This window comes from Bombyx mandarina, chromosome 13 (assembly GCF_030267445.1).
Source record: "Bombyx mandarina strain Sakado chromosome 13, ASM3026744v2".
Classification (NCBI taxonomy): Eukaryota; Metazoa; Arthropoda; class Insecta; order Lepidoptera; family Bombycidae; genus Bombyx; species Bombyx mandarina.
In genome coordinates this window covers 4276867-4297818 of record NC_143220.1, presented here as the reverse complement: position 1 = coordinate 4297818, position 20952 = coordinate 4276867, and the positions used below count along the sequence as shown (strand labels likewise).

The 20952-nt window shown below is 38.3% G+C and overlaps 1 protein-coding gene and 1 long non-coding RNA gene across 2 annotated transcripts in view; one reads left to right on the top strand and one right to left on the bottom strand.

Annotated features, from left to right (window-relative positions):
* LOC114239787 (adhesion molecule nephrin) overlaps positions 1 to 20564 on the bottom strand; it is a 241423-nt gene extending 220859 nt beyond the window's left edge. The window contains exon 1 of the mRNA XM_089732570.1: positions 20546 to 20564. The gene's annotated coding sequence lies outside the window, so the exon portion shown is untranslated. The remainder of the gene's footprint in view (positions 1 to 20545) is intronic.
* LOC149501586 (uncharacterized) lies at positions 11641 to 15711 on the top strand. Its single transcript, XR_016324080.1, has 2 exons — positions 11641 to 12360; positions 15500 to 15711. It is a non-coding gene; the product is annotated as an uncharacterized LOC149501586 (long non-coding RNA).
* Positions 20565 to 20952: the final 388 nt, after the last annotated feature.

Below are 20952 nucleotides of genomic sequence, written 5' to 3'. Positions count from 1 at the left end.
AAAATTCTCATTGACGAACAGTTCGGATTCCGCTCTAAACACTCGTGCGTACAACAAGTGCACCGCCTCACGGAGCACATTCTGATAGGACTAAATAGGCGTAAACAAATCCCGACCGGCGCCCTCTTCTTCGACATCGCGAAGGCGTTCGACAAAGTCTGGCACAACGGTTTAATTTATAAACTGTACAACATGGGAGTGCCAGACAGACTCGTGCTCATCATACGAGACTTCTTGTCGAACCGTTCGTTTCGATATCGAGTAGAGGGAACTCGTTCTCGTCCCCGTCAACTGACCGCCGGAGTCCCGCAAGGCTCCGCGCTCTCCCCGTTATTATTTAGTTTGTATATCAATGATATACCCCGGTCTCCGGAGACCCATCTAGCGCTCTTCGCCGACGACACGGCTATCTACTACTCGTGTAGGAAGATGTCGCTGCTTCATCGGCGACTCCAGATCGCAGTAGCCACCCTGGGACAGTGGTTCCGGAAGTGGCGAATAGACATCAACCCCACGAAAAGCGCAGCGGTGCTCTTCAAAAGGGGTCGCCCTCCGAACATCACTTCGAGCATCCCACTCCGTAGTAGGCGCGCAAACACCTCCGCCGTTAGTCCCATCACTCTCTTTGGCCAGCCCATTCCGTGGGTCTCGAAGGTCAAATATCTAGGCGTCACCCTCGACAGAGGGATGACATTCCGTCCCCATATAAAAACGGTACGCGACCGCGCCGCGTTTATTCTAGGACGACTCTATCCAATGCTTTGTAGTCGAAGCAAACTGTCCCTCCGTAATAAGGTAACTCTCTACAAAACTTGTATACGCCCCGTCATGACGTATGCAAGCGTAGTGTTCGCTCACGCAGCCCGCACCAACTTGAAATCCCTTCAGGTTATTCAATCACGATTCTGCAGGATAGCCGTCGGAGCGCCTTGGTTCCTTAGGAATGTGGATCTCCACGACGACCTGGAGCTCGACTCCCTTAGTAAGTATCTATAGTCGGCATCGCTGCGCCATTTTGAGAAGGCGGCACGACATGAGAACCCTCTCATCGTAGCCGCTGGAAATTACATACCCGACCCAGTAGACCGAATGGTAAACCGTCGACGTCGCCCAAAGCACGTCATTACGGATCCTCCTGATCCATTAACGGTGCTTTTAGGCACCACAAGCACCGGTCACCGTCCTCGTCGAACCCGTCGCTTGCGACGAAGGGTTCGACGAGCGAACTAACCCATAGACACAGCCCACTGAGTTTCTCGCCGGATCTTCTCAGTGGGTCGCGTTTCCGATCCGGTGGTAGATTCTGCGAAGCACTGCTCTTGCTAGGGTCAGTGTTAGCAACTCTCCGGTTGAGCCCCGCGAGCTCACCTACTAACGTTAGGGCGAAGCTGAAATAGCCTCTCAAGGCTATCAGCATAGGTAGGAAAAAAAAAAAAAAAAAAAAAAAAAAAAAAAAAAAAAAAAAAAAAAAAAAAAAAAAAAAAAAAAAAAAAAAAAAAAAAAAAGTTAAAGAACTTAGCGGAGCCGGAGCGGGCCGCTAGTATTAAATATTCTTATTGAACAATAAAGTAAACAAAGGTTTTTAATCTAAACGTCATGTGTCTCGATATTAAAAATGCTAACCTACCCTTCAAACCTGAACCCATTACTGGTTGCAGTATAAATAACAAAGGTGATTGTGTATCACTCAGTCAATTTAATTAAATAGAAAATATTATTTATGTATGGAAATCAGTCGGTATTTAAATTATATATTTAGACAGACTAGTGATTGTGGAATAATCCCTGATACTATAATAATTATATTCATTTTTTATTTAAAATGTCTCCTTTCTTGATGTTTTTCTCATATTTTCTTGTAAAGTTGTAAACTAATTTGTTTCAAATATATTTTAAAGTTTCACAATTGAGCTTTAGTTTATTAACGTCGACAGCAGCTAATAAACAAAATATTTTTTTTTTTAAAACTAGACTTAGGTCGGATTTTTGGTAATTATAATATAGCTGAAGAGCTAAGGGTTGGCCACAAAATAGTTTTGACCCATTTCAAAAGATTAAGAGGAACCGAACGAAGGTTATCGATTGAATTTAAAACCGAACCGTTTTTGAAAAGATTAACCACTGGTCATGAAAAATGGAATGTATGATAAGAACGCGTGAAAAATTCACGGAGAGAGCAACCTCACAAGTTATAGCGGAACCCGAATTAGCGTAGTAGCCACGTTCAGTGAAACTAGTCTAAACTCTCGAGGCTACTAGAAATAAGTAGGAAAATAAGCACTAGTAGGTATTACTATGTGGCCTATTCCTACCACGAATAATCGTGTGATCGAGTTTTAGGAGTGGGGCAGGCGTCATATATTAAAACGAGACCTGGAGCTCATATCACAAGGTAGATGTGATATTCAGGTTGCTGATATCTATGACCTTCGGTAATTGCTTCATACCCGCTCAGCTATGAGTTCGTTGGTTCAAATGAAAGAAAAATATATGCAAAAACGCTGTTGAGTTTGGTCATTTTTCTTGAACTTTTCGCACCTTTTCTATAAACCTGTAATCTATATTTATATTTAACCATACTGAGACCTTAGAACTTATATCTCAAAGTGGGTGGCGCATTTGCATTGTAGATGTCTATGGGCTCCAGTAACCACTTAACACCAGGTGGGCTGTGAGCTCGTCACCTATCTAAGCAAAAAAAAACAATACAAGCTATTAACTATAAACGATCAATAAAATTACCTTCATTCGTTACACTTAGCATTAGACAGCGGCTTGACTGTACCCTTGGCATTGCTGACGTCCATGTTAATACATAGTCGCCTGTGTACAACAACAAAAACTATATAACTCATCATTAACGTCAAATAAATGAGCACGGAAGTCTCCCGCGAGACGATTATAAGCATAAGACAAACGTACGAGTGTTTGTTTTTTTTGAAGTGAAACTTCTTTAGACCTTTGACGGGAACATATCTTCCTTTTTCCCTTCCTCTAAGTCTCGGAATTTAAAGTTTTAGATTTGTATAAATATAAGCAAGACTTATAAATTAGTTCGCCAAAAAAGTTTCACTTCTGACATGTGTACTTTGTACGCACGCACTTTTTTTTTAATTATATTAAAAGCAACCGAAAGACATAGATTAACGACATTCTCACGCTACAGAGGGGTGAAATTAAACAATTCCAATTTTCCCGACCGGTTCGCGAGGTGAGCCGGTTAATTGCGCAACTTTTCTAATTAAAATTAACTCTGAGTAAACGTGGAAGCATCTTCGGATCGTTTCGTCGGTTGATGAATAGTGCGATGTTAATGTTTCTGCATTGAGCGTTCGATCGAAACGCTTAGTACGATTATTTGACTGACTCTTTCTTACTGGTGGTAGGACCTTTTGAGTCCGCACGGGTAGCTCCGTCCAAAAAAATTCTCAATCTGGTGCGGAATTCACATTATGGTATCGACACATCACAATATACACTATAGTTTTTATTCAACGAATATTATAATGATAAAACACTTTTACGATACAATCTCGCGCTTGTCTTATTCATACAACAGTGTGAGATACCTGTAGATGGTCACATCATTCTAATGTCCGAGCGATATCACTGTGACATCAAACAATGATTTTTAAATAAATTTATTACGAACCCCTTTTGTTTTCCTTAATGTTTTCCATTCAAAAGTCCTCGAAAGGCTACGTCAAAATTAACACGCTTTATATAAAATTCCACAAACATACATCATCTCCATAACGAAATTGGAATCCATTTACACATCACTCTTGTAGCATCAAAAGGTGTTCTTAATTAGTAAAGATTAAACATCCGTCGGAACGTAATTGCTACGACCCGTGCCTCGGGAATTAACACCAATTTGTCGTGTCAAATGCTTCGAAGACACGTAGTCCACGAATTGGAATGACCACGGCACTGAGAGAATAAAATAATCTTACGCGCGCCGAGATGCAATGTACCGCATCATTTTAATATTAGCCTAATCTCGTGTTTTGGATGAAATGTTTATTTGACGTTTTTTAATCTAACCAATTTATTGTGTGAATTTAAAAAAAAAAATTAGTCGTGTCCTTCCTTTCATACAGTCTTAAATATTTCAATTATTAATCCGTCAACTAATAATGAGGTCGTCGTGGCCTAAAGAATAAGACGTCTGGTCCGTTCGTATCTAGCGATGCAACGGTGTTCTAATCCCGCAGGCGGGTACCAAGCTTCCTAATGAAATACGTACTTGACAAATGTTCACGATTGACTTCCACGGTGAGGAATAACATCGTGTAATAAAATCAACCCGCAAAATTATAATTGCATATTACTGGTGGTAGGACCTCTTATGACTGCTTGCCGCTACTTGGCGGCAGAAGTATCTGATGGTATAATAGCCACCGACTTTGGCTCGCCATACAAGCTCGCCACATATACTCGCAAGGAATCTTAAATTTTGTCGTTTTTTCTAAACTTCCATCTAAGGTATTTAGTTAGAGACCGTGCGGACTCACAAGAGTAAGTACCACCACCCCGCCTATTTCTGCCGTAAAGCAGTAATGCGTTTCGGTTTGAAGGGTGGGGCAGCCGTTGTAACTATACTGAGACCTTAGAACTTATATCTCAAGGTGGGTGGCGCATTTACATTGTAGATGTCTATGGGCTCCAGTAACCACTTAATACTAGGTGGGCGGTGAGCTCGTCCAACCAACACCTTAATGGATAAGGAAAAAGGATATTATCATGACACACCTATCATGTCGAATAGTTCGGTGTTACGTAATCAACAAATGGAAATGACCCAGTACGGGAATTGGAGATTAAATTTAATAATCTTAATGCACTTAATGATATTAGTCGCAATGACGATGACGCTACATTCGAGTATTGGCGACCTGCTCTCCTATTAGAGAATTACTGAGACGTCCTCACATTACTAATATAAACCTATTTAGATTAGTATTTTTTTAAAAACACATTTACTGTAGATCAATAATTTTGGTTTGAATAATATTTTTATGGACATCCCGGTTTGTCGTCACACATTAAAATGAGACTTGGGCTCATATCACAAGGTAGACGGTGACATTCAGGCTGTTGATATCTATGACCTTCGATAATTGCTTAATACCAGCTCAGCTATGAGCTCGTTGGTACCAAATGAAAAAAAAATATGCAAAACGCTGTTGAGTTGAGTAATTTTTCTCGAACTTTTCCCACTTTTCTATAAATCACTACAAGCTATTAACTATAAACAATCAATAAAATTATCTTCATTCGTAACACTTAGCATTAGACAGCGGCTTGACTATACCCTTGGCATTGCTGATGTCCATGTTGGTACATAGTTGTCTGCGTACAACGACAATAACTATATAATTTTCATTAACGTCAGATAAATGAACTCAGAATCTCCCGTGAACCATTATAAGCATTTAACACAGACTTTTCGTACGAGAATCAATGTCTATATAGCGTATGTAGCATGTGAATGATCCAATAAATATGCTTCGTCTCCAGAGCCTCTTTTTCTTGATATTTGGCCTGTAATATTCGTTTGAAATGCCAATTAGCATCCGACTTGCTCCGAATACTTATAACGATTACCCCTCACGTTATTTTTACATTTGTAATTGTCTGGCGAGACGCGTTAATTCCGGAGTCACATTATGATTTCACAGCTGTTTTTCGACTTTGTAATCTTAGTTTTTTGAGTAACGATGGTTATTTTTTCTTGAAATGAAGCTTTAACGTGAAGAAAAAATGCGAATAATGAATTAAATGAATATTGAAGACGTCGCCGCGTCGTGGCCTAAAGAATAACACGGCCGGTGTAGTCGCATCGGGCAATACTATTAAGCCAGTGCTCGAATCTCGTAGACAAACAAAATTTTTTTTCTAATTAAAAGCTATTTACGTATCTTCACGAATGACTTCCAAGATAAAGGATTAAATAACATTGAGGATTAAATTCAAACCCGAAAAATTCATATTTGCGTAATCACTGATGACATTACTGGTGCTTTGACAGCTCACACGCGTAGCATGATGTGGGTTGTTCATCATACAAATGATACTTGGATTTCATGTCTAAGTGTAGGAAATGGCATTCACTTTGTGGCTGGCCTTCAATAACTACTTAATACCAAGCTGGCGTCAGCAGATACACTCGTCTATCCAATAAATAAAAAAATACGCTAATTTGCTTTCAGTAGTTCAATATCTATAATGAAGAGTTTTTCTAATTACCTCATCCCTACATCTCTGGGATTTTATAAAAAAATACGAAATCAATATCATAAGCAAAACTCCTAAAAATTTGATCAAGGTTAAACTAACTCATGCTGCGTTTAACTTCGAGAATGTCAGGATAACAATTAAGTAAATCATCCTTAACAACATCTGCCTAAGGGTTGTAGACTACGGAAAGCTAAGAGATCCGCTAAATGCATTGTAGCATATAACGTAGAAGATTCTGGACATATGGGTATTAAAATAGCATCGCTAGTGAAATGTGGAATATATTATGTTTTCCAATGTAATTTTGAAAATAGATGAATCTAAGTAAATGTATATTCAATGTAAAGGATGGGACAGCCACTTTTCAATATAATTGAAAATTTTACTTCACGTCTCAGATTCAGAGGTGGCATTTATTTAATGTCTAAATGAATAACATTTCCATTCAATCGCAGTAACAATAACAGAAAGAAGAAAACATAAAATGCTATTTAAGTAGTATGAACTCATATATTTTTATTTAAATATTCTATATCTACTAATCTAGATTTGTAAAATAACATAAAAGAATAAAGAATTCAATCACATCATAGAAAGTGCTAAAATACTCTAAAAGTACTTTAAATACTCTGAATGATACATGTACAATTTTTTGTTTCATTTCATACACTCTTCTATTTTGATTTTTTTTTTTACATTAAAATCCATAATAATTTTCCACTTTTATTTTTTACTTTCATCAAATCATTTGCTAACATAGTTCAATTTAAAAAAATATATCTTTTGTTTGACTGAATATTATTTTATTTATAAATGATAGATCTAGCCACTCATTAAGTTGAGGAATCCAGTTAATCCAGTACTTACAATGTGCCGTTGCCGTATTTTGGTACATCATAGTTAATGATTACTGTAAAACTCGATATTTTAGCTGCAGGTAGTATGGATGAACTCTACTCCGGTAGCGGGCGGTGCGATGGTAAAAACGAGATGATGGTATCATCTCAAAAAATTCCTCAGAGCAGCCCCATATACGAAAATACAGAGGGGACTGAAGTCCCTACGCAGACCCAGAGGTTCCAAACGATATACGACAAACAGGTTGAATATATATATTTTTTGTATATTTCCAATAAATTCGAAATCTTCGCCTCAAGCTTTACTCAAAGCTTCCTTTATAAATATATTACGTCCATTGACATGGAGTTATATCCCAAAGTTAGTCGTTCCTACTGCGAACCCGTTGTTCTGTGCAACAATGGCCTTGTTTTCCTCGTAACTGCACTCCCACTACAGTACTAATGTCGTGTTGGGAAATTACATTATTATAATTGATGTCGGGCTGTACGCATTTTGCAGCTAAATGAGGAAAAGTTTCATGATTTTTTTAAATTCTGGCTCTCTTATTTTTCATGTTGCTTGAATACCAAAGTAGTTGGAAGTTCTTATAAATCATTTTGCAATTTCGAAAATACATTACGAACGTTTTATTTATTGTTTTAAGACAATCTTGAATTTGACCGTATTAAAAAAATCGTATTATATATTTTATTAGGTATGTTTATGCAGGTTTATTATTTTCGTAGAAAACTATATTACATCTAGCTAATGTAGAAAATCAAAATTAAAGAATGAATCATGATTGATAATTAAAAAAAATTCAATATAGAACGTTCTGAAATTATTTAGCTATAAAACAAATAACTACATATTCAAAGTATTTTTTGTGTTATTAATTTTTCTTGTGAAACGCTTCCATTTTGATAAGTACATTTACGTATTATCATGTCATCAAACAAACCATTTGATGTCTCAATTTCTATTTCAAAAAATATAAAATTGTAGTGCCGGTTTTAATGTCCCATACCTTTAAGCTTCTAATAATACGCCGCAAGCCCTGCTATTTCAACTAAATTATCGGTTACCGGTACCGACAGTTACGTATTTACATTACCATATACTCGTGTCGCAATCCTGTTCAACGGAGAGGTTGAATAAAATCCAATTAATAAACAAAACCCTGTAACAACACACTTGAACAATCAAGGGAGTAATTGTTTCGTAGTATCTAACATTTCGCAAATCATAAAGGATAACATTGAAAGGGAAATAGAATCAGAGCATGTAATTGAAGGTTTGGGTAAACATTTACATCTTGCATAAGGTTGGCAATCCATTATTACTGGTTAGTTGGTCTAGCGTCCAGTATTGAGCTTTTTGAAGTGAAAACTTCTTTAGCCGCGTTGAGCAATTTTTGGATGGGTGAAATCTTGTGAGTTCGCGTCACCGACATGCGTCATAGCAGTATAGTATCATTATGTTCCGACTATATATCATTATGTTCCGACCAGCCTGGTTCTGTTCAGCAGGATATTCCGGAACACTAACGAAACACTTCAAAAACGACCTGGATTAACCAGACCAGTCAACTCTTCTACCGTTTCAGACTTTTGTCACCAGTGGGGCAAAAGGCTCGGGTGAGAGTACCGGGAAATAATTTATCGTGTCTTCGGAAGACGTACATACTAGATTTCCCCCTCAGTACCACAATCTCGTGGGAGATCTGGCCCCTTGCCCATATAATTTAGTTCTTTACACCGTCGATTCCCGACACTATTTGGTATTCGAGACAATGGACGATTTAAGTCGGGAAATATAGGTATGATGAGAATTCTTTTAATAGGGACAATTAATACTTGAGACCTTAGAACTTATGTCTCAAGGTGGGTGGCGCATTTACGTCGTAAATGTCTATGGGCTCCAGTAACCACTTAACACCAGGTGGGCTGTGAGTTCGTCCACTCATCTAGCAATAAAAAATAATAATAATGTGGTAATAGTGGATGCTCGAGGATATTTAAGTGATGCATTATTCTGATTCTTCTTGACGAGTACCTAATAGGATTGAATATATTCTGACCACATCCCTTGATATTTAAATTCACAACTACAAAATGGAAGGTAATTGTTTCCATATGTTTTCTGTTTTGGTTTTTGAAAGTAGCATACACAATACAAATCATGTTAAAAGACTAACGTTATAGTTTTTTTTTTTATTGTCCTTGTAGGGAGAGGAGCACAGGGCCCACCTGATGGTGAGTGGTTATCGTCGCCCAGTCGCCCTTCAGCGATGCCAAAAAATCTTGTTCTATAAATATTTTTTGAGAATAAATACAATCAAAAGTACACATTTTGTCAATCTAACTTTTAAAGATACGAATCAACGTCTCAATTTTCAAAGACCTTCGCTAGGCGATCTGTCTGAGTACTTCGTTAGTGTCACAGTTAATAATTTTGCGCAGTTGACTTGTTACACCTCCGTTGGGAGTACTGACAATGTGTCAAATACAATTTCATTGGTTAAAATCGTAGATTTCTCTGACTCTCTGACTCCATAAAGGCTTTAAGTAATATCATAATAATAAAACTCATTAATATCGGTAATAATCAGTAATCTTCTTCTTCTATATATATAAAAATGAATTGCTGTTCGTTAGTCTCGCTAAAACTCGAAAACGGCTGGTCCGATTTGACTAATTTTGGTCTTGATTTATTTGTGAAAGTCCAGAGAAGGTTTAAAAGGTAAATAAATATGAAAATGCTCGGAATGAAATAAAAAAAAACAATGATGTTTTTCCTTTGACGGATTCCTTTTGTTTGTTTTAAGTTTATTTTATACAAAAGTTTAGGTCTTTTATTTATCGGTTGAGGCACTACGAAGTCTGCCGGGTCAGCTAGTGTGTTATAAAAATTAAGACCGCTAAACTTACAACTAATCGTGGTAAAGCGTATCGTAAAGCCATGCGTGAACTCCCCTCTAATTTCTACCACGAAGCAGTCATGCTAGGGCTAGTTAGTCGTTATTAAATATTATTGAGCCTTAGATCTCTTATCTCAATATTGATAGCGGAATATCCTTTGTGATATACATGTACATACCCGATCCTGCGGTAAACCAACCGGTAAACTGTCGCCGTCGCCCAAAACACGTCACTTCGGAACCTACCGATCCACTATCGGTTTTTTGGGCATTCCGTGTACCGGTCATGGTTCTTGTCGAACCCGTCAAATGCGACGAAGAGTTCGTTATGAAAATTAAGCCACAGACACAGCCCACTGAGTTTCTGACCGGATCTTCTCAGTGAGTAGCGATTCCAATGCGGTGGTAGACTTAGCGAAGCATTCCAATGAACTGGCCTATACGTTCGGTAAAACCACATCCGCTCAACAACAAATTGGCTTGTCTACCCATTGAATGCATTTTTTAAATGAACAAAGCGTTAACGCGTACTAAATACACAATTCTTGAAATATATATGTCGTGGATAACGACTTTTAATTTTCGTGGATAACGACTTTTAGTAATATTAAGACGGTGGTTTTGATTATTATTTTAAATGATGAAATGTTGTTTTGATAAATATCACAAAATGAAGGGTAGACTCCGTAACGCCACAGTATAAAATGGCGGTACGTGGACAGAGTCGTGGCATTCCGTGTCAGACAGTAATTCCGTCCGTCTCAGTCGGTCAGTCGGTCTGTCGGTATGTGCAACGAAACTGTCGGTTTATCCTGTCATTGTGAAAGTTGTGTGTGTTGAGTTTCAATAATTATTATTCAAAAGGTTTTATTGACTTTTTATAAACTGAGTTCAACCAAATACGAGTGATGACGGAACCTACCGCTCAGCCATCCCTGACGTGTGCCGACATATACATTACCTTTCGTCTGAAGCGATCGGTTAAAAAGACTAAATCGTGAAAAGCAATATAAATTTTCAAATTAATGTAATTCTAAGAGGGAAATAAAAAATATTTCAGATATTTTCATTTCATTATCGAAACACGGAACGGGAAGACTGAAGCCGCCGCTCCCCCTAACGATTGCAGAATCAAATTACGCATCGAGCCGAGAATAGACCGCAAACATTAGTGTTGACTCGGTGTGGGATAACATTATCAAGGATTGAACAACCTTCCGTCCGGACAATCGATTATATTACAAGTACATCACTACTGGAAATGTCTTAAACTGTTACTGGTAGGTACTACCATCCAGCCTATCTCTACCGGCAGCTGACACATATAAAAAAAGGAAACTTAAAAATAAAGTCTCAAGGTGTGTGGCGATATTTACGCTGTTGATGTCTATGGACTCCAGTGATCACATAAAAACAGATTGGCCGTGCTCAACTTACTCATATAAGGCAACAAAAATGGTCTCGTTTCTAAATGTACAAAAAAAAAACCTTATTAACCTAATTAATTTCGAAGACTTCAGTATTTTCTAGAAATACTATTTGACATAAATCGCGTAGTCCTGCTTGTTTCTGCCGAGAAACGTAGGTTCTAGATCCAACACCTGACTGACCCTACAATATAAATTATTATTGAATGTAACGGACGTGACGTCAGCTGTCATGCCCTGCCGCCAGCCAAGCCGCCAAGCCATATTAACACGCCCCCTTCCGCCATAGCCACCGCCACCGCCGCCAGCCAAAGCCAACGAAGGGGGGATAGTGTTAATAAAACAAGCCATGCCAGCCATTTCTAACTACTTTTCTGCATTCTTGCACAAATAAAAGAACTTGTCGTTACGCTGCTGGTTTTTATTGTCACATCATTTGCAACAATCAGAAGTGGCATAAAGAAATGAAACAACGTCATATACACGCTCAGATGTCTCGGTCTTCTGACAAGTTTGAAGAAGATGAAGCTCCTATTTCACTGGCGAGGAAAGTGTTGAAAAATTGCTTCAGAAAGAGGTCCACAAGGCGATACTTGAGCTACAGGATGAAGAACCTGGAACAATCAAATCAAAGGGACTTCGACGTCGTCGGACCAAAAGCGCCTGCCGCCCTGTCCTTCCATCATTCTGGTTCACGTAGAGGGAAACTAAAAGAGCAGCAACGTGGTTACTCCACTGCGGCACTACGAGCTTCACGGCGCTTCACGAGATTCACGGCTACGAGCTTCCTTCTCCCTGCCTGCGACGCTGCTGAACGGCGAAGACAGCTACATCAAAGACATCAACATGGGCTCGGAGACCATCCTGTGGCCGCCGGGCGAGGTCCTGCCGAGGGCCAACAGCTGCGAGGAGCCACAGCCAAACAGCCAGGTGTGTTGCATTTCTACTTGCCCTAGCCATGCCATTACAAATATTTCGAGATTTGTGGGTAGAAATAAAAAAAATTAAAAGGAGCCATTAAATATTAGGAGTCATTCAGATTAAAAAATACAGTATAAGCATTGCTTTGCTACGAATACACATGATTTAGGTATTGCCAATTTAGTTCAAATGCAAATTAAGCTTACTAGTGATCAGCCCGTGTATCGCCACTTTTAGTCATCGGCATTATAAAATAATCTGAATCTAGTCATGCTTCACCAGTAGTCTTATTAAGAAAAAGAACGGCGACAGTAGGCTATGCGTTGATTATCGTGCGTTAAACGCTATGGTAAAATATACAAGTATCCACCGAACAGTACTGCACGAGTTTAGATTTAGCCCAGGGCTACCATCAATTGAGCATTGTGCCAGACACACAACTGCTTTCATTACACCGCAAGGTCATTATTTCTAGTACACTAGAATTCCTTTTGGTTTAGCAAATGCGCCATCTGTATTCATGCGTTTCTTCTTTATCTCCACCTTGTTCCACTAGGTGGGGTAGTTAAATGCGTTTAATAAATAAAATAATTGAGTCTGTGGGTAGAAAAGAAATGGGTAAAAATAAATGTAGGTCAAATCGAGATACTAGCAATTTTAAACGATTTACATCTACCCTCAGTTGGTATAAAATCAGGTTCAATAATTATTGAGAAAGTACTTGGGAAATTTTATGGTGGAGACTTAAAATTAAATATGAGTAAATGCTCATTCTTGGAGGAACAAGTCACTTATTAGGTCATGAAATATCTTCAGACGGTATACAGCCGGGTGCAACAAAAATTGACGGCCGTTTCGCAGTGTCCTGTGCCAAATAATGCTTATAGTGTGCGACAGTTTATTGGTTTAAAAAGAAAAAAAAGATAAATCATGGGTGTGGAGCCGTGAACAAAACGCGAATTTCGAACAACTGAAAAACAGCTTACGTTTCAAACCTGTGCTAGCTCTGTATAATCCTATGCTTCCTACAGAAATACAAACCGATGCGTGTAACTTAGGAATTTCTGGTATACTATTACAAAAACAAACTGACAACTCACTGCGGCCTGTTATACTATTTTAGCCGGGTTACTAGGAAGGAAGAATGTGTATCATAGTTAAGAGCTCATAACCTGGCGGTCGTACAATCGCTACGTAGGTTCCGTGTTTATGAAGTAGGTAAACATGATATAGTAGAAACTGATTGTACTGTGGTTTGTGCTACGCTTACCAAACGCGACATTATACCATGCATTGCGCGATGGTGAGTTTTGAAAGAAGATTATGACATTAGTGTTGAGTATAGACCTGGTGAACGTATGGAAAATTTGTAGACGCGCTTAATAGGCATCCTGTTGACATGATGAACGTGAATCGTCTTAGTTACTGATTGATTCTGTACTGTGCAATGTCAGGACGAAAAGCTTAGTTCGATTATAAAGCAATCTATACTAACATTATAAAGCTGAAGAGTTTGTTTGTTTGAACGCGCTAATCTCAAGAACTGTTGGTCCGATTTGAAAAATTCTTTCAGTGTTAAATAACCCATTTATTGAGAAAGGTTATAGGCTATATAACGCTAGCACCGCTAAGACCATCACTGGGTCACGCTAAGACCAATACAAGCGAAGTACCAGTAAGTAATGTTTCAAAATCGGGTTATTTTCCCTTTTGAGAGCTTCCGGTGCGTGCGCTGCAGAAACTGTTAAAGTTTCGCTAAAATAATGTGACAGAATTGTACCCCTTTAAAAGATCTAAAAAAAAATGTCCGCGATAGCATATGTTAAGGTTGGCTCACTATAACGTTTTTTTATGCTAATCAATTTGTACTAAAATAAAGCATTCTTTGTGAACTATATTCCACGCGGACGAAGTCGCGCTGATGTTAAAGATAATTATGAATGAACTAGTTCGAAAAATTTTTAAGGGAAATAGACTCGCAGTCCCTTCGGCTAAATGGAAAATTGTACAAATGCACTATGACGACATTTGTCACGTGGATCTAAATCATCGTTTAGCTCTGATTAAAAGCCAATATTGGTTTCTTAAAATGACACGCTTTATTAGGAAATACGTGGCAGCATGTCTTTATTGTACACGAGAAGGATAACTATGTTAAAAAAAAGAAGACTGTCTATATCCGATCTCTAAACCATCTGATACTATGCGCATGGTACAAATATATAACATGATGCCCTTCTGTAGGACATCTAAAGGGCACCAACCAGTACATGATCGTAATGAAAGATGCGTTGTCTAAATTTGTGATAGCTGAACTAACGCGTACTGTAAATTTAATCGGGACCATTCGTGCATTGAAAAATATATTAATAGGGTTTGTCCAGATACCCGAATCACGTGGTGACAGACTACGGGAAAGCTTTTACGAGTAGGTACTTTAAAAAAATATATCAGAAGATAAACAGTTTAGGCATACGTTAAACGGTATTGCTTGTCCGCGCGCTAATTGGCCAGGTTGAACAAACTAAACATACAATTTTGTGTTGCGGGCAACTGATCCTAGTGAAGCTTCAAATAATTTAGTGAACTCCGTTAATTGAGGCACAAACAACACAATTAAAAGTAACAGCGGCTACAAGCCTTGTGATTTAATCTTTGCGCGCTCTGGTAGGTCAATATGTGATGTTTCGATTCCTGGTCTCGAACCAGAAACTGTTGACGCACGGCGTAAGATAGCTGCAGCTAGGATAAAACAAGCGAGTACAATAATACACACAACATTAATATAAAAAAAAAGCTCATGTTTATAAGAAAAGGCATTTTGTATCGTAGAGACAGGCGCCAACTGGTTAGTAGCGCCGCTAGGATTAATACCAAATTAGACGATTTGTACTCAGGTCCGTATGTAGTAACTAAAGTAGTAGGTAACAATTGTTATCGAATTAGAAGTATATCTAAAAGGTTTACGAAGTTATAAAAACTTCACTGGCCTGGTATCAACAGATTCATTAAAGCCCTATAAAAGTATAGCCCATGTGTCCGATAGCGCTAGTAGTTCCGATGAGCAGCTCGAAACTGAAGACCTTATTGATTTATTTGAGAACTAAATGTTTTTGTGTGTTCCCCATTGCGGGAGCAATTGTTGCAGGATGGCCGAATGTAACGGACGTGACGTCAGCTGTCATGCCCTGCCGCCAGCCAAGCCGCCAAGCCATATTAACACGCCCCCTTCCGCCATAGCCACCGCCACCGCCGCCAGCCAAAGCCAACGAAGGGGGGATAGTGTTAATAAAACAAGCCATGCCAGCCATTTCTAACTACTTTTCTGCATTCTTGCACAAATAAAAGAACTTGTCGTTACGCTGCTGGTTTTTATTGTCACATCATTTGCAACATGAATTAAATATACGCCATAATGCGTAAAATGTTTAGATAAAACTCAATCTTAAATCTCAGTCTTACAAATTACCGTGTATACGAGAACCTATCGATCGGAGGACAAAAATAAATTCAAAAGTCTGAGCCACAAATTACTGGGAATTCGAGATCTATTCGCTATCCATTAGTGGGGAATATTAAGTTAAAAATCTTGATATTAAGGCCACAACTTCGTATTTCCATTACTTTATGTTTTTCTAATTGAGCTTTTCCAGTTTATTTTTAAACTATTGCATAGCTTTTATCGCGGGCTTTGAGCAAGGCAACCGAATCAAGAAATTCCGTAACGAAAATAAAACCGAACACCCCCCACTCCGCCTACCATGTAGCTTGCGTTCTACACATTCACACGTCTGCCCATCTCTCTCTCGCACGGTCTAGCTTATGAGTGTGAAGGGGACAGTTATTGTCTTGCTTTTGTTAATGTTTATAAATATAGCGTGGTCTTATTTTATTATTGTTTTGACATTAAATTATTATTGTCAAAGTATAATTGTATAAGTTGATAAAAAATGCTATGCAATAGCTTTACCGCGGCAGTCCCTGAGTGCCACATGTGTTTTTATTTTATTTGCATAATCTACCTGATATTAAGTGGATGTCGGAGTTCAAAGATATCACAGCCTGAATCCCGCCCGCTACCCACCTCGGGGCATTAAGTCTAAGTAGTATAGCTTATAGGGATCCGCTGGATGCAAACAGCGCAGGACCGATCATTGTAGCGAGGCTTGGGGGAGGCCTATGTCCGACCACTGTCTGTGGGCTGATAGATTGATAGACAGTGTAGTTTAACGACTGACTCGGTGTTGCAGTACTTAGCAACTGTAATTGTACCGAGGATCGTGAATTCGATTCCCACATCGGACCAAACATTCTTGTAAAGAACAGGTTTGTTTTGCTCTTCGTCTGGCTATTTATTATCTATACTTGTATAATAATATATTTAAACGTAAAAGTATGCTTTTCAGTCATTGACACTAATAACACAGGTAATCCTAATTTGAGATCGACAGTGTGTGGTTTGTTCGAAGTTATTTATTATTTTTTTATTATTGTTATTTGTTATAGCAGTGCTTAAAACCAGAACACAGTATTGTATCGCAGCAGTAGCGTAAGCACGGCGGTGCTACCTACCCATGCGGGCTCACAAAATGCCATATCACCAGTATTTTCATATTTAGGATAATGTTGTTATTGAGTTAATTAATCTACAGATTATATTATTATGCACTAATTAAGTCGATCAATGCTTGATGGATGCTTTAATCGAATTAAGTGGTCGTGGCCTAAAGGATAAGACGTCCGGCGCATTCGTATCTAGCGATGCCCCAGCGTTCGAATCCCGCTTGCAAATACTAATTTTTCGAATGAAATACGTACTTATCCAATGTTCACGATTGACTGCTACGGCGAAGGAATAACATCGTGTATTAGAAATCAAACCCTAAAAAAGTACCGCTACCCTGCCTATTTCTGCTGTGAAGCAGTAATGCGTTTCGGTTTGAAGGGTAGGGCAGCCTTTGTATCTATACTGAAAACAAAAAAAAAACGTGTAAAAATCTAATGACTTGAAATCTAGCGTTTGAAATAATAGTTAGAGACAAAGAGAATCCCGATATCATGTGACATCGTTAGCTTAATTTATGTATAGTCAAAATACAATAATAAATTTTACATCAAAGTTCCTAGCTTCATTAATTAATATTCCAGCCCGACGAATCCAATACACAATAATTAAGTTTGTTAAGTAAACAATACAAGCTATATATAATTTATATATCTCGATTCATTTAGTCTTAATGCCAGTTTTGTTAACTATTTCAAACGTGTAATAAAAATTAATAAAAAAAACAAAATAATAAAAGAAAATCGATTCCCAGAAAAAATATGATATGACAAAAAAAAATCACTAAAAATGAGAATATTTTATAATTAATGTAGTTCAAGTTAATTAAATATGGATTATTATAGATAACTCAAAACTACAGGTCAAATCGTGATAAATGATCTAAATGAGACACGATAAGCATCAGCTGTCAATTAAACAAAGGAACATAAAAAACATTACTTAATTAAACTTTAACACATAAGTCGAACTCATCTTTGTTGAAGTCGGAAAAGGTACTAACTATCGCAGTACTTAAACGGGAAGTGACATGATTGTGGTGACATTACCTAAGTCCATCGGTGACGATGAGAAATCGTAATCAGTGGGCAACAAATTTTCTGTAACCAACAACAAAAAATTAGGTAAAATTTGATACCTTAGAAAGCACCAAAATTGTAATTATTCCTTTCGTACCAACAATACAATGCTTTGCCTCATCAGCTTTGCGAAAAGTTCTAAATCGAATTTCCGTTTCTCGGCTCCCCGGAAATAGGGTAAAGAAAACGTTCCCGGCAAAATGCAACCTCTGTCTCCTCTGTCCAAGATCATACCATTAATTTTTTACGTTGATACTGCCTGTTGCAATAGGGTTTTGATTTATTTTTACAGCTACAACGGTTTCTGAATTCATGTTTCTCTGCACACATTATTTGAAATCACTTCATTTATTGTCAAAACGAGATACTGCAGGTTTTATGCTGGTATTATGTTAGTACCTGTTACTTACGATTAGCAATCATGAATTTTCTTTTGAATCGTGGTTGGCACAACCGCCATGCAATCCAATTGAGACGTAAAACTCATGTCTCAAGGTGGGTTGGAACATTTACATTGTCTATGGACTCTTTAACGGCCGTCTGGTGTAGTGGTAAGTGACATGGTCACTACACAAGGGGGTTGCGGGTTCGAATCCCACCAAGGGAAGATATTTGTATGATAAATATAAATGTCTTTTCCAGGGTTATGGATGTATATTAAATATATGTATATGTATAATAAAAATCTTACATTTATTTCCGTTATCTGGTACCTGTAACACAAGTTCTTTACGAACTTATCACGGGACTAGTTAACGTTGCGTGATTATTAATAAATATTTATTATTTATTTATAAAAAAAAAAAAAAAACCCTTAACAACAGATAGGTGAAGGCCTTAATAACGCGATTGTGGTGTCTTCATCGACCGCATTAGATCTATTAAATCGTGAGACGTTTTGCAAAATGTAGCCCACTTCTATGTTTAAATCATGAAATTGTTTTCTTATAAAAAATTCAGTCAAACATTTTATCTAATTCTCACTGATGAGGAAGCATAAAAATATATATTAAGTTTTGCCTTGTATTAAGTTTAGAAAAGTTAGTTAGGAACAGTGTATGAGTACCAGTGATCGTAAAATTGGAGCTTCAGGCGACATGTTTCAAGTTGAATCCCAGAGGAAATGAGCTGAAATTCATTTTAGTACGTTCAAAGAGCTTTTTGGATAGTGGAGGAAAGTTTGAGATAAAATTTTCGAAAGCCTTATGAATTTTTTGTGTCGCTTACGAGTAGCTGTTATTTGTAGCATTGGTATTATCCACGCGTATTATGTATACTTATACAATTAGCTTAGCAATAAATAAATAAAAAATATGTATAGTTTTTTTTTTATTGCTTAGATGGGTGGACGAGCTCACAGCCCACCTGGTGTTAGGTGGTTACTGGAGCCCATAGACATCAACAACGGAAATGCGCCACCCACCTTGAGATATAAGTTCTAAGGTCTCAAGTACAATTACAACGGCTGCCCCACCCTTCAAACCGAAACGCATTACTGCTTCACGGCAGAAATAGATGGGGTGGTGGTACCCACCCGTACGGACTCACAAGAGATCCTACAACCAGTAAAGTAGTCACTTAATACCAAGTACATTCATCTACGCAATGAAAAATAAGTTAACAAACAAAAATGAATTGTGTGCAAAACACTCTTTATTGATCTGCAACACGCTAACTCGTCGATTGACCGATGAAGTTGAATCTTTCTAAGCTTGACACGTCGAAAATATTGCTAGTATATCGCAGTTGACGCACGACAGATGGCGCGCGTGTTCTTTTTTTATGCAACGACGAACCAAAATTCGCCACGTACCATCCGGCTTTGGAATGATCTCCCCTCCACGGTATTTTCCGAGCGCTATGACATGTCCTTCTTCAAACGAGGCTTGCGGAGAGTACTTAATGATAGGCAGCGGCTTGGTTTTGCCCTTGGCATTTGTGACGTCCATGAGCGACGGTGACCACTTACCATCAGGTGGGCCGTATGCTCGTCTGCCTACAAAGGCAATAAAAAAAAGACGGGGACTACCGCGGTAAAGCTATTGCATAACATTTTCTATCAACTTATGCAATTATAATTAGTCAATAATAATTTAATATTAAAACAATAATAAAAATAAGACCACGCTATATTTATAAACATTAACAAAAGCAAAACATTAACTGTCCCCTTCACACTCATAAGCTAGACCGCGTGAGAGAGAGACGGGCAGACTTTTCATGATGCTCATGCAGTGCGACGTCACGCCGCGCGCTTATTCACAAACACTACACCAGCGCAACGTGTGAATGTGTTGAACGCGAGCTACGTAGTAAGCGTAGTGGGGGTGTCAGGTTATTTTCGTTACGGAATTTCTTGATTCAGTCGCTGCGCTCAAGGCCCGCGATAGAAGCTATGCGATAGCTTAAAAAATCGTATTTTATTAGATTAAGAAATTGTTTTTATATTGTATTATTCGTTTAGCGTAATGCCATTTTTATTTGTCTACTGATATACAGCTTGTAGCTATACTAGGTGTGCTGCGTTTAGACGCATGAAGTTCGCACGTACCTGCGCCGCGTTACGTGACAGAGAGCCCCCACGCGGATAGCTGTCGGAAAAAAAAAACATTTTTATATCCCTCTCGCAACTCCGGCTGCAGTAAACTAGTTTAGATTTGATATCGCACCACCAATGCTTCGAGTTCTGAGAAATAGGGATCCTTATTAAATTGTAATGTATTTTATGTTATCAAACTTCCTTTTTTTTCATGCTTATATGAGCGTACGAGCTCAAGGTCTATCACCTGGTGTTAAGTGGTTACTGGAGCCTGTAGACATTTACAACGTAAATGCGCCACCCACCTTGAGATATAAGTTGTAAGGTATTAGTATAATTACAACGGCTGCCCCACCCTTCAAGCCGAAACGCATTACTGCTTCACGGCAGAAATAGGCGCGGTGGTGGTACCTACCCAC